General features: G+C 35.9%; 1 long non-coding RNA gene across 2 annotated transcripts in view; it reads left to right on the top strand.

The window, feature by feature from the left end:
• LOC132028829 (uncharacterized) overlaps positions 1–13,672 on the top strand; it is a 290,655-nt gene that overhangs the window by 238,021 nt on the left and 38,962 nt on the right. For both annotated transcript variants that reach the window (XR_009407561.1, XR_009407560.1), the window contains exon 2: positions 10,187–10,260. This is a non-coding gene — a long non-coding RNA (uncharacterized LOC132028829). The remainder of the gene's footprint in view (positions 1–10,186; positions 10,261–13,672) is intronic.

A 13,672-nucleotide genomic window follows, 5' to 3' on the forward strand; every position in this document is an offset into this window, starting at 1 on the left:
AAAAAGATTTTATTTATTTATTTGACAAAGAGAGATCACAAGTAGGCAGAGAGGCAGGCGGAGAGAGAGAGGAGGAAGCAGGCTCCCCGCTGAGCAAAGAGCCCGATGTGGGACTCGATCCCAGGACCCTGAGATCATGACCTGAGCCGAAGGCAGCGGCTTAACCCACTGAGCCAACCAGGCACCCAATGACTAAAGTTCTTAGCAATTGATTTTATTTTAAATTTTTCTGGGGGAGGGAACTTAATTGAAGAAAAACACTAGGGAAAACTTGAAATGATACAATTTGATGGATTATAAAAGCTTTTATAGAAGATACAAGCATAATGAAAATAATACAAATCTGCATTTTTTTAAAGTAAAGGCAAGCATAAAATCTTACTTCTTTTGCTCTTTAAATTTTTGTTTTTCATTTGATTGCCTGATTGCTTAAGTTTATATTCTAGTGTTATAAACTATCTTGTTCTATTTGCATCAGTGCAATGATGATCATAGCTAAAATTTCTACATAGTTTTTCATATATGCTGTATATTGTTCTTAGTACTTTCACATACATTATAATAATTGTTATCATCAAAACACACTATGAGAGAGATAGATTATTTTCACATAAAGAAATGAGAAGTGTGGAAAAGTTAAGTAATTTCCCCAAGGTCATCATACAATAATTGTCAGAAATGGGATTTGAATTTAAGCAGTCTGATTTCAGAGTTAGATAGTTAAAAAATTACTGCATCTGTCTTTCATATGTTAACATTATAAGCAGTCTCTTTGTGTGTGTGTGTGTGTGTATGAAGGGGCTTGATGTGTATCTCTAAAGATAGATTCAGGGGCGCCTGGGTGGCTCGGTGGGTTAAAGCCTCTGCCTTCAGCTCAGGTCACAATCCCAGAGTCCTGGGATCGAGCCCCGTATCGGGCTCTCTGCTCAGCAGGGAGCCTGCTTCTCCCTCTCTCTCTGCCTGCTGCTCTACCTACTTGTTATCTCTATCAAATAAATAAATAAAATCTTTTTAAAAAAAAATGTACATACCTTAATGAAATAATTTATAAAAAAATAAAGATAGATTCATTATTTACCACATTTGTGTATATAATATACTTATTCCTTAGGAGTATTTGGCCAAATATTAAATATTGGCCAAATATCAAAATCAAAATAAATAGTTATTCTGATATTACCTGAGACAGAGGAAACTTCTGAAGGAAAATACATTATTCGGTCCTGGCCTTGCCAACACCAAAGTTTAAGGTTTCAGATTCCCATCCTCATTACATGGCACTTCCCTCTAGGAATTAAATATATCATAATTCTATATATCTATTCTATCTATATATCTGATACATTCTAAATGTATCAGATCTAAATCAAAACCTATAGCTATGTTTTTCAGGTCCTCTAGAAAAATAATAAACTTTGTGGAATAGAGAAAACTGGGATTTATCATTTTGTTTTAAAAATGGATGTTATGATATTTTAAATATCCCATAAACTATAGTGTCAATATTTTGACGGAATAGGACAAAATAAGTCAAACTAATTTGCTAAATTCTCCATAGTGCTTTAATATCAATGTCTTTCAAGTATATTTTTTCATAACTCCTCTTCTGAAGACATATCTTTCATTTCTCCAGTGTATACACTAAAATTAGCTATCATTTTTTCTTTTTTAAAATTTTTATTTATTTGTTTGTCAGAGAGAGAAAGTGCACAAGAAGGGGGAGCAGTAGGGAGAGGAAGAAGCAGGCTCCCTACCGAGCAAAGAGCCAGATGTGGGACTCCATCCCAGGACCCTGGGATCATGACCTGAGCCAAAGGCAGCTTAACCAACTGAACCACCCAGGCATCCCACTATCATTTTTTCTAATATGACATTGCATTTAAATTAATATAGAACATTTAGTTTTATTTCATGTGAATTTCATAACAACCCTTATCATAATGTTTTATTATTTTTATTCACTTGAAATTCACATTCCATTTTGTTTTCTTTTATTCCATGTCAGGATGCAGTACCTTCAGCAATGATGAGACCATGGCAAAAGGCTAATTTACAGGGTCCACTACTGTGTCTGTCTCATTGTTTGGTTAATGAGGACCCCTTTAGGGATCGTAACTAGAAGCTTTGGCAATTTTATAAACTCAACAGAATCAGTATCAAACCATGATTCTAAGGTCGTGTGTTTTGGGGGTTTTGTTTGTTTGTTTGTTTGTTTTTTTAAAGATTTTATTTATTATTAATTTGACAGAGAGAAATTACAAGTAGATGGAGAGGCAGGCAGAGAGAGAGAGATAGGGAAGCAGGCTCCCTGCTTAGCAGAGAGCCCGACGCGGGACTCGATCCCAGGACCCTGAGATCATGACCTGAGCCGAAGGCAGCGGCTTAACCCACTGAGCCACCCAGGCGCCCTGTTTGTTTGTTTTTTACCTTCCAAAGCATTTTCCTCTCTGATTATGGAAAAATGACTTTGATGTGGTAGGACAGAGTACTGGGTATTGATACCTTTTAAAAATCTACTTTAAAACGGAAAGACACCCAGCTGTGACAAAATGACAATGCAGAGGAAACAGGTTGATGTAGTTACTTGCCTCCATATCTCATTAGGAACATTTAAAGATGACTTAAAATTCAGGAATTGGGAATGTGTGTGTGTGTATGTATATTTACACCATATGATATATATTTTGTTTTATTAAAAATGATTGGAGTATAAGCTTTTAGGACAAAGGAATTGTGAATTCAAATATTGTTTTGAATAGTCCTTATAAAGTGTATCTACTCAAGTGCAATTAAGTAGCCACTGTGACAATTATCTCATCTATATTTTGCTTTCTCTCTCTAGCCTTTGGATACTCTGCTCTCTGACACAGCAGGTAGCTGAGATACAAGAACTTTGTCAAAAGCACTTTGAATATGACTCTGACAGCCTTAGTGGCTAGCAGCTTTTGTGCCTTTTTAGGAGACAGAGTTGTAAATTGCCAGTCACAAATACAAGCATTGCTTGCCAAAACTAACAAACTAATAAATAAATAAATAAATATTTGAATTTTATTCTAATGTCCTATAAACCAGACTACATGCTTTCTAAGGATGGAAAGATCTATAGCTTTGCAATTCATCTGAATAACAAATATCAATTAGGAATACTTCATGAATAATTCATATGCATATTAAACTACACAATGTTAGAAAGCAAGGTGCCTGTAGAGGTAGTTGGCATGTGTTTCTAAGGTATGTGTGAAGTTACCAAAATTGGGCTGTTGAAAAATATTATTCTTTTATAACTTCATCTTTATTAGAAATGCAGGAAGTACTTACAATGTTATTTGAACAGCCTCCCAACACGTAAGTTATGTGGCAAAGCTTAGATGTGGTAAAAACATGATGGATTAGAAAGAGGCTTTACATCTTTGAAAAAGAAAGATGTTCAATTGCATTGTCAAAGGAACTATACTTATTTGAATTAACGGCTGCTGACTTTTGCCTGGGGTTTTTTCCAGATGTCAACAGAAAGGATAAACATAATCCTCAATTACTCCCCCTGCATCTGCCAAGCATTCAGGCCAAGTCTAGGTGAACAGCATAGAGAATTAAGGGGAAAGGAGCCCTGCCACCCCCTTCCCCATTCCTTTAAAGCAGAATTAATGCCATGCTAATTGAAATGGTTTCATTTTGTTCAGAGTATTTCTTGAAAATTCAGGTGCTGTAAAATGTCAGTTGTTATGTTTTGGCTGAAAATGGATTTTAAAAATACTTTAAATGGTGTTGTTATTGATCTCTTGAAAATAACAGTTGAGTACAGTGCTCTAAAAACACACTTACACAATAAAGTCCCAATCGTTTCCATTGAGATTTAAGAACACAATGATGACAAATCTTCCCTCAAGTGGGCTGTGGGGCTCTCAGAAGCATCAGGATTCCTTGATTAACTTTTGCAGAGTGCCTTGAGGAAGCAAATTTCAGGAGCAAGAGAATTCTCTAACAATGTGGTACCTGAGAGCAGTTAGACAATGTAACATTGACCAAGCACCCAACTTTCCTCGGGGTCTAGTTTTGTTTGTAAAACCAAGAGGAGTAAGGTCCTTCTTTTTGGTGGGTATCTTAACCACCTGAGAGGACCAAATCTCTGAAGGTTCAGTCTTATTCTACATCTGGTAATATTTGTAGATTTTGCAAGAAAATGGCTATAAAAGCTCACTTTAGGGAGTGAAAGAATACACTTCTCTGGTTCATTTTTCTTTTGTAATACTCAGACTAAAGCATTTTTTTCCCCATCTTTTCCACCTCCCTCCCTCCCTTTCTTGCTTCCTTTTTACCTTTATTTCTATTTTTTGTCTCAGACGCTTATTAAAATCAATAAAAGCAACTGAAACATCTGCTTGAGTTAAGATGCTTATTGGTTTTCTTAAACTGGAAGTTCAGAGATACACTGGATTCAATTGATAGTTGATCAGAGACAACCTCAAGTACTTAGTTTTTTTCCATTTCTGTACTTTATCCTCTACAGGGTCAGCTTCATCTTAATTCAAGCTTTTCTCTAAAGACTACCTCTTTTCTGATAGCTTTCATGGGAGATCAGGAAAAACTTTTTCCTTGAAGATCGTCTATTCCCATAGCCAAAGCTGGACTGGACCCAAACCTGAAGTCACTGCCAAGCAGATGGAATTTCTGATTTGCTTAAGCCAAGGAGTTTCAGTTAGGTCTCAATACCACCTGAATTGCCTGGCCCCAAATGGAGGAGATGGAGGAGAAGTAATTGACTAAAAGGAATTGGCATGCTATACTCAATTTCTACTCAGTTTCACCTGGTCATGATACTGTAAATTTAATTCAACAACAGTGTCTCTAAATTATATATGGATAATATTTATAAAAGGCACTTTACATATATATAAAAGGCGCTTTCCTGTGCCTTTGAAAATTATATATAGATATAATTTTACATAATATATAATAACCAATTAGACCAGTTCCCTCCCTTCTCCCCTTCTCTCTCTATGGATAGATAGATAGATAGATAGATAGATAGATAGATAATAGATACTTTGTTGAGTTTGTATACTCGACACCTTCACTTTGATGTGTACATAATAGACCCTTACAACTGAGATTGTCTCAAATCGAACTCTTGATTTCCATTCTCTGTCCACTATATTCTACCTCTACTCTTTCCTGTCAATAAAAATTCACTCAGTTGTTGAGCACAAACATTTTGAAGTTATCCTTGAGTGCTTGCTTTTCCTGACATTTCCTATCTGTTTGGCTCAATATTCATTATGTATCCTGTCTTCTCCTCCCTCCACTGCTACTGCTCTCATAAAGCTACCAGCCCCTCATTTCTGTAATGACCTCTTGCTTTCCTTGGGACTTAAACTCTCACTACGTTGTTCTACTCTACTCACTATAAAAAGCATGATATTTTATAAACAGATTTTTGTCAGAAACAGCAATGGCCTCTGATCACACTGAGAAAAAATTCCAAAAAAAGATCCTTTATAATCTGCCCCTTGGATATCTTACCACTTTCATTGCTTCCCTATTTATAAGCCTATTTCGGTCTTACATCTTTCTGGTAGTTCCTCAAAAGTAGTAAGCACATTTACTGTATTTCACTAAAAATCTACTTTTAAATAGAATGATAGGCAATTTTTCCAAGTTGTACCACCTTACACTCGCTGGTGATGTGTAAAAATTCTGTTTGCTCCACATTCTTACCAAAACTTTTGTCTGATCAGCCTTTCCCATTTTACCCATTTTGGGTTCTGCTATTCATTCCTTCTTTTCCCTGCTCTTTTCATTTCTTTCTTTTTCTTTTTCTTTTTCTTTTTCCCTTTCCCCTTTCCTTTCCTTTCTCTTTTTCTTTTTGTGTGTGAGTGTGTATGTGTATGTCTGAAGGGCTTGCCTTTAACAGTTTTGCTTGTGCATAGAAACCATTAATGAGTAGAAATTATATATCAGGGAGATTATTTGTAATAAGGATTAGATTAATCATCTGTTCTATTAAGGATGGATCCATTTTCTACTTTTGGTGAAGTATTATATACTGAGCAAAAATAGTGTCTGCCAAAATAGAGTGTCTTGAAGTCCTAGAGTCCACAATCCTGTCAATTTATTATTTTTTGCTGGATATCTGTGTTTTTATATAAGAAGTAGTAGGCTCGTTCATTTTGTATTTAAGCTATTCTGCCTTTCCTGTTTGCTTGGATGTTCAGCATGACTGAGAGTCTATGAGACTTTTCCTGTGCCTTTGAAACATGAATATATATTTGGGAAAGCATTTTAAGAAGGTTTTATTTTACACCATCTATTTGTTATTATTTACTAGTACCTTGTTGGCTCCTGTCTGTTGAAACATGATAAAAAAAAAAAGGTAATTAACTATAGGCAAAGTCTAGATCTGGGGATTCTTTCTTCCATAGTTAGAATAAAAAATTGCATGGACACCATTTGTTATGTAGATTCTTATGTATGGATAAAACATGACTTTATTTGAGTCTGGATGTATGAAATTATCTTATTATATAAGCAAATAAATACATGATTTAGGGGAAAAGTTTTATGTCGTATTTCTCTTATTTTGTGAATACTAATCTTTTGGAATGGTCACAAATTTATTAAAGGAAATTATTTTCTGTTTGATGAATATTTTGTTTTGTTTCTCTTTAAGAGGTTAGAGTAGTGTAGATTTGGAAGAAGAAATGGAAATAAAATCTTTCTGAAGTTCTAAATCCTTCAAGATAAAATATGCAAAATTTCTTGTAACTGCTTTTTATGTGTAAATCCCAATGTGTAGCACATAGTAGTGTCTCAATAAATAGTTGTTTTCTGGCTTTTTTAATGGTTGAGTAATAAACCACTGAATGAAAAAACCATGATTTATTTATCCACTCCCTTGTGATAGACATTTGGAATTATTTTTTCTAGTTTTGGACAATTATAAATAAATCTGCAATGAAAAATAATAGCTAGCTAGCTAGCTAGCTAGCTAGATTTCTCACAGATATGTTTTTATTTCTATACTATAAATATCTAGAAATAGAATACATACAGATAAGTATGTATTTTACTTTCAAATAGATTGATTAGCAATTTTTCAAAGTTGTACCACCTCACACTCACTGGCAATGTATAAGAATTCTGTTTGTTCCACATTCTTGCCAAAACTTGGTCTTAGCAGTCTTGTGAATTTTAGCCTATCAGGTGGCTGTGTAATTATAGGAATGTCATTGTGATTTTAATTTGCATTCCCCTCCTGATACTATTGATGTTGAACACCTTATTTTTTTTCTGGCTATTTGATACTCTCCTTTTTAAATGCCTTTTCTTTTGCCCATTTGAAAAATTGAGTTGTTTTCATTTACATCTGTACCTTGATTTGTAGGAATTTTTTATATACTCATGATACAATTCCTTTGTCAGATATATGAATTGCATATATCTTCTTGTAGCCTGCACATTTTTGTGGGATCAATTTTAAGTCAGAAAAAGTAATGAAATGTTTATCCTGATGATACCAATTACTGTCAAGGATGAATAGAGTCAGACACTTTAACTGAATGAGCCACTTAGAATTTCACTTGTTGTTGCTTCATTATTAGTGTATAGGAATGCCACAGCTTTCTATACATTGATTTTGCATCCTGTGACTGTAGAATTCATTTATCATTTCTTGTAGTTTTTTGGTGGAATCTTCAGGGTTTTCTAAATACAGTATTGTATCATCTGCAAATAGAGTTTTACTTGTTCCTTACTAATCTGAATATTTTTCACATCTTTATGTTGCTGATTGCTGTGGCTAGGACTTCCAGTACTATATTGAATAAAATGGTGAGAGTGGACATCCTTGTCTTGTTCTTGACCTTAAGGGGGAAGCTCTCTTTTTTTCCCCATTGAGGATGATGTTACCTGTGGGTTTTTCCACATAACGCTTTTATTATGTTAAGATATGTTCCCTCCAGACCTACTTTGCAGAGGATTTTTATCATGAATGTATGTTACACTTTGTCAAATGCTTTTGTCTGCATCTATTGAAATGATCATATGGTTTTTATCCTTTCTCTTACTGACATGATGAATCATGTTGATTGTTTTGTGAATATTAAATCACCCTTGCATTGTGGAATAAATCCCACTTGATTGTGATATATGATTTTTTAATATATTCTTGGATTCAATTTGCTAATATTTTGTTGAGGATTTTTGTATCTATATTCATGAGAGGTAATGGCCTATGGTTCTCTCTCTCTCTCTCTCTTTTTTGGTAGTATCTTTATCTGGTTTTGGTATCGGGGTGATACTGGCCTCATAAGGCACCTCTACTCTTAGATATCATGAAGGCCATTAATTTTTTATTTCCTGCTCAATTCCAGTGAATAGACAAAATCAATTTTTTCTTAAAATTCTAGTTACTGTGGCTTCATGATATATTTATCAGCCTAAGACTTCTCAGGACACGGACATACCCTGCAGAGAATGTGAGTTCCGTGGCCCTGGTGGCACTGTTTGGTACCGAGATGTTGTGACATTGTCTCAAATATTGGAGATGTAGATGCACCTGCAGTTACTAAGGAATTGCATTCTCTGTTACATTTGACTCTGTGTTAAATGCTGCTGTGAAAAAGGGGCAGATAAGTGAGAGACTTTTGGGTATAGAATATATGGGAAGGGGCATCTCAGCCAATTCAGTGACCATTCTTTTTTTTTTTTTCTTTAAAGATTTTATTTATTTATTTGACAGAGAGAAATCACAAGTAGATGGAGAGGCAGGCAGAGAGAGAGAGAGGGAAGCAGGCTCTCTGCTGAGCAGAGAGCCCGATGCGGGACTCGATCCCAGGACTCTGAGATCATGACCTGAGCCGAAGGCAGCGGCTTAACCCACTGAGCCACCCAGGCGCCCCTTCAGTGACCATTCTTAAAGCCAGTCCCCCCAGTCCCACTGAAACAGGGCTAACACAGTATTTTAAAGCTCTGAGATTAACACTGTGGTTAGGGTGTATCCACTGCTTCTTTAAACCTCTGGAATTGCTTTCACGATGATGAATTCTAGTTCTACTGATATGCTACATTACAAATGTGACAGGGGACCCTTGAGAATTATAGCAGAGTGTACTTTGGAGAGGTCCCATTTTCTATATGTAAAAGCCACTGGGTTCACTCTTTATATAATTCTAACTTGAAATGAAAATTAATATATGGTAATCAGAGTTCATGTCATAAGAATACTTATCTTGAGAATACCTCTTTTATCTAAGTGTTCATTAGCAAAGGTAATAAATCTAATAATCTCTCCCAAATAATCATGCATTAAAAAACTATTCCTGAACAGGGATACAAATGTGTGTCACCTGAATTAACTAAGGAACAATTCTGAAGAATTTAAAGATCAATTTTAAGCAGGTGCTAGGATTTTATTAACTGTTTTTTACTTGCCAGAAAAGAGAGCCATTTCTCTTCATCAATCAAGGCTCATACACTTCATTTAGAATCTTTGACATTTGTAGTTATAAATAGAGCGTGCGAACAAGAACAGGACATTTAGGTGACTCTTTTAGTAGAGTTGTGAAGGATAGGGTTATGCACACTAATAATATGATTATCAAAATTGTTTCTGATGATGTATAGTATTGAAAAATGGGTATGATGATTTCTTAGTCTGTACTTTACCTAAGGGAAATGGAAATAGATGAAAAGATGTATAACAGTTAAAAAGATCAGGATACGGAAAGAGCAGTTATCATTATTACAGTAAATTTGGTCTGGAATATTTGAAAATGAGCCTGAGCACTTGGTTGATAACCATTGCCCTGAAGAAACCTACAAATGATTTCCCCTGGAAGTAGGCTAAGGAAGATAATTCCAAAAGGACCTTCTTGATTATAGTTAATAAGCTTTCAGCCTGTAATGATGTCCATGCACACGGAATGAACAAATTCCTGAAGTGGACTTCTGATTTCAGAAAGTCCTCGGGATTTTCTTAAGTAAAAATGGTCCTTTGTGTGTATTAACTGTAGAGGTACATATGTGTAGGTCCATTTGTATATGCAAATTGTAATGCACATGTAGGCTCTATTTAGAGAATACAAATTCTCTTCTCCCGTACATTTAGCTATTTGCATTGATGTCTGTGAGACTGGATATTATTCAGCAGGAATGGCATAGTAATTCTCATTTCATTTACATTTTATAGGTTTGTACCAGGTGTATGTCACTTCATGTATCGCATTTATGACTCAGAAACAGCTCTATTTCAAGCCTGTATTTGTAAGTATATATGTGTTTGTAGGTTTCTATTTTAAGAATTTAAAGGTTAATTATATTCACCTGAATAGTGTTATTCACCTTTGGATGGGGTAGCTTAAGATAGGGAACTATATTAAGCAAAGCTCATGGTAATGAAAATCTCAAAGGAGAGGAGGCCTGGAGCAGGACAACTTGGCCTTGAATCCTGGTTGTAATACTTACTGGCTATTTGGCGTAAGTCCCTAGTTTCTTCACTTGTAAAATATGAATAATGATGATAATAGCACCTACCCCATAGGATGTTTTTAAGATTAAGCAAGATAACAAAATGAAAAGCACCTAGTATATTACTTGAATGAAACACAGTTAATCTTGAGTAGCCAGTAGATACTGCTGTAATTCTTTCTAGATCAGTAAACTTCATGAAAGCAGTGGTAGAACTGCCATCTATGATATTTCCAACACAAGCAGCTGCCTTACCACTATGTGCTGTGGGCCAGAAGAGCTAAGAGATTACAGATGGTCTGGAACAAGTCATTCCTTCTGCCTGAGAAATAATTTAGAATGAATTTTGAAGTTTAATCTTCGTAATTCATCAATATTCTTTAATAGACACTTTAATAGACAAAATTAGAAGGCTGAAAGAGGAACGGCATGCTAAGTTTTCAAAACTGGGTATTCCAAGGCGTTTTTGGAAGAACTTATTCAAGATAGACATCCATGCCAGGGCTGAAGAATCAGAATGAAGCGTAGAGTTATTTAGAGAACATTCACAATTCCAAAAAGGCAATCTGGGTAATTCATAACAAATAGTGGTGGCTTTATAAGACAATTATCATCAATAAACATTTATAAGCATCCGCAAGGGCCAAGACCATACCTTGCATTAGGCGTTACTGAATGATTACTTAACTCCAAGTCTCACTTCAGTTCTGGAGACCTGGTTATCCGTTGATGCATCAGGGAGTAGTTATGATGGAAAATGATCACAGTAAGCTTTTATTGTGACTACTAAAAAACATGTCACACATGGTTTCAGATTTTTGATGGAGCAACTGAAAATAGGATTATGTTCAAATATGTCATATTCATCAACATGACTTCATTTAATGTAGGAACTGTTCCAATGAAATTTTTAAAAGACTTGAAAACGACATTTCTTTGATGTTGTTTTTGTATCACTCTACGCTATCCCGCTTTTCAGTTAGCTTTACAACCACAGCTTTACACATACACACACATGAAATCATGGGGGAATTCTCACTGAGAAATACTTAAAGATTCCAACTTTATTTCAGGCTACAGCAGAATAACTTAGAGCAGACAGAGTGAGTACTAGTGATTGTACTTAGTGAAACTCCCTAAACTCTATTTTTGCCAGTGGACTTGGGGTAATTCATACCAGCATAGAAAGAATGGACAGTTTGGGGTTACTCATATATTGTGCTTGGCTCATGAGCAACGTTAATGTACCTTGTTAGGTGACTATATATCTCAGCATTGAATGTTATTCACATAATATTAAGATTACCTTTTATTTTCAGAAAGAAGCTCTTAATTACTACATTGGTTACCTCTATCTTTAGTAAAATATCCCCCCCCCTTTTTAGACCTCAGGCTTCTTAGATTTTGTATAGACACATCATGGGGACCCATTCTATTAAAATGCAGATTGTGATTCATTAGATTTGGGGAGGGACCTGATATTTTGCATTTCCAACAAGCTCTCAGTTGAGGCCTTTGCTTGTAGTTCAGGTACTACAGTTTGAATAGGAAAGCCTGAGTCAACACATTGGCAGTTACTCTATTTTAAATGGAAATGCCTCAAATTAGGGGAAAATGTGCCTTTGTCCTTACTGGGATCTGGTTGCTTTCAGTTCCAGAACTATGAGGAAAGACATTCTAATGACATTCTATCAACCTGAGAGAACAAATCCTATATCTCAGGATATTCCTTGTTTTATGTAAGACTTCTTTTAGATTTCCTGACAAATGTCAATAGTGAAGCCACATTTTTTATTTTGTTGTAAATTTATGAGGAGAAGCTTATCAAAAAGTAAGTGTCATCTTAGAAACAAAATCTGAAATGCTTTATTTCCATTCCTTTGCAAATTAACATGGATGGCTATGTTTTCAATCTTGGATCCTATTTTTTTTTTGAAGATTTTATTTATTCATTTGAGAGAGACAAAGGGAGAGATCGCACAAGGAGAGAGGCAGAAAGAGAGGGAGAAGGACTCCCCACTGAGGAGGGAGCCTGACATGGGACTCTATCCCAGGACTTGGAGATCATGACTGAAGGGGAAGGCAGATGCTTAATCTCTGAGCCACCCAGGTGCCCCTATTATTTTATTTTAGTCCCTCATTTATTATTGGGTTAACATTTTGAAAGAATACCAGAGATAGTTTCCCTTTTACATAGTTCTTTTTCCTTTGCATCCTGGAACCTTTCTCCCAGTAGAGCTTGATCAGGAGGCTGAGGCATACTACCCACTGAAACAAGCATGCACAATAATCTAAAGGGAATAAAGAGTCAAATTTTTGACTTTTGAGCTCATAGGTAGACGTTTGTAAATCTGCTATGAAGTCAAAAGTTTGAAAGTTGAACCTCTTTTTGAGCTGGAATGGGTAGACTTTAGTCAGAGACAATAGTTTTGTTTGAATTCCGAAAGAGGGACTCTGAATATCAAGAGCAAAACCTAGGGAACTCAGGGCTCAGAGTTGACACAGCAAACCGCACACTAGGGAAGACTGTATGAATGCCATGAAAGCATTGTCCCCATTCACATGGAGCCAGTTTTGATCACTGGTTGAGAGAAGATCAGAGGGAATGTGACTAGAACTCGGAGGCTGCCTGGAATTGTGATCTGGGTGGTGGGGGTGAGGAGTGGGGCTGGGCAGTTTATATATACACAGATATGTTTAGGAGAATCTGGGAATAGAAGACACATGTGACCAGCTTCACAGAATATAGTTGGTGAGAAATACAAACCTCTTTGGAAGACTTGTGTTTAGTGTATTGTTAAAGAGAGAGCGGCAGAGGCTGAGAAGAGCACCTCTAATATACCTGCTGGACTGTCTCAAAGTCCTGTCCTCTTAAGATGGGGAGGGATATCTGAGAACAAAGAAGCCTAGGTCAGCATGATGAGTGTATACATGCTTGGGCTGGATCGAGGCTATCGGCAGAAAATAACAGCAACTCATGAGGAGACTAGAAGAGATGTGTTACATACAACATTGAGAATGGAGCCCTGGACCAAATCCCCAACCATACAGCCAGCCTTTGAGAAGAGAGATTACCTCAAGAAAGAAAGGAAGGGAAGGTCAGAATGGAATGGAAGTTGTGGAAGAATCCTAAGGCGTGACCGCTCTTTGACGAAGTTGTATACTAAACGGAGATCAAGATTCAAACTAGAAGTGATTGTGTTTAACT

Source organism: Mustela nigripes, chromosome 12 (assembly GCF_022355385.1).
Source record: "Mustela nigripes isolate SB6536 chromosome 12, MUSNIG.SB6536, whole genome shotgun sequence".
Taxonomy (NCBI): domain Eukaryota; kingdom Metazoa; phylum Chordata; class Mammalia; order Carnivora; family Mustelidae; genus Mustela; species Mustela nigripes.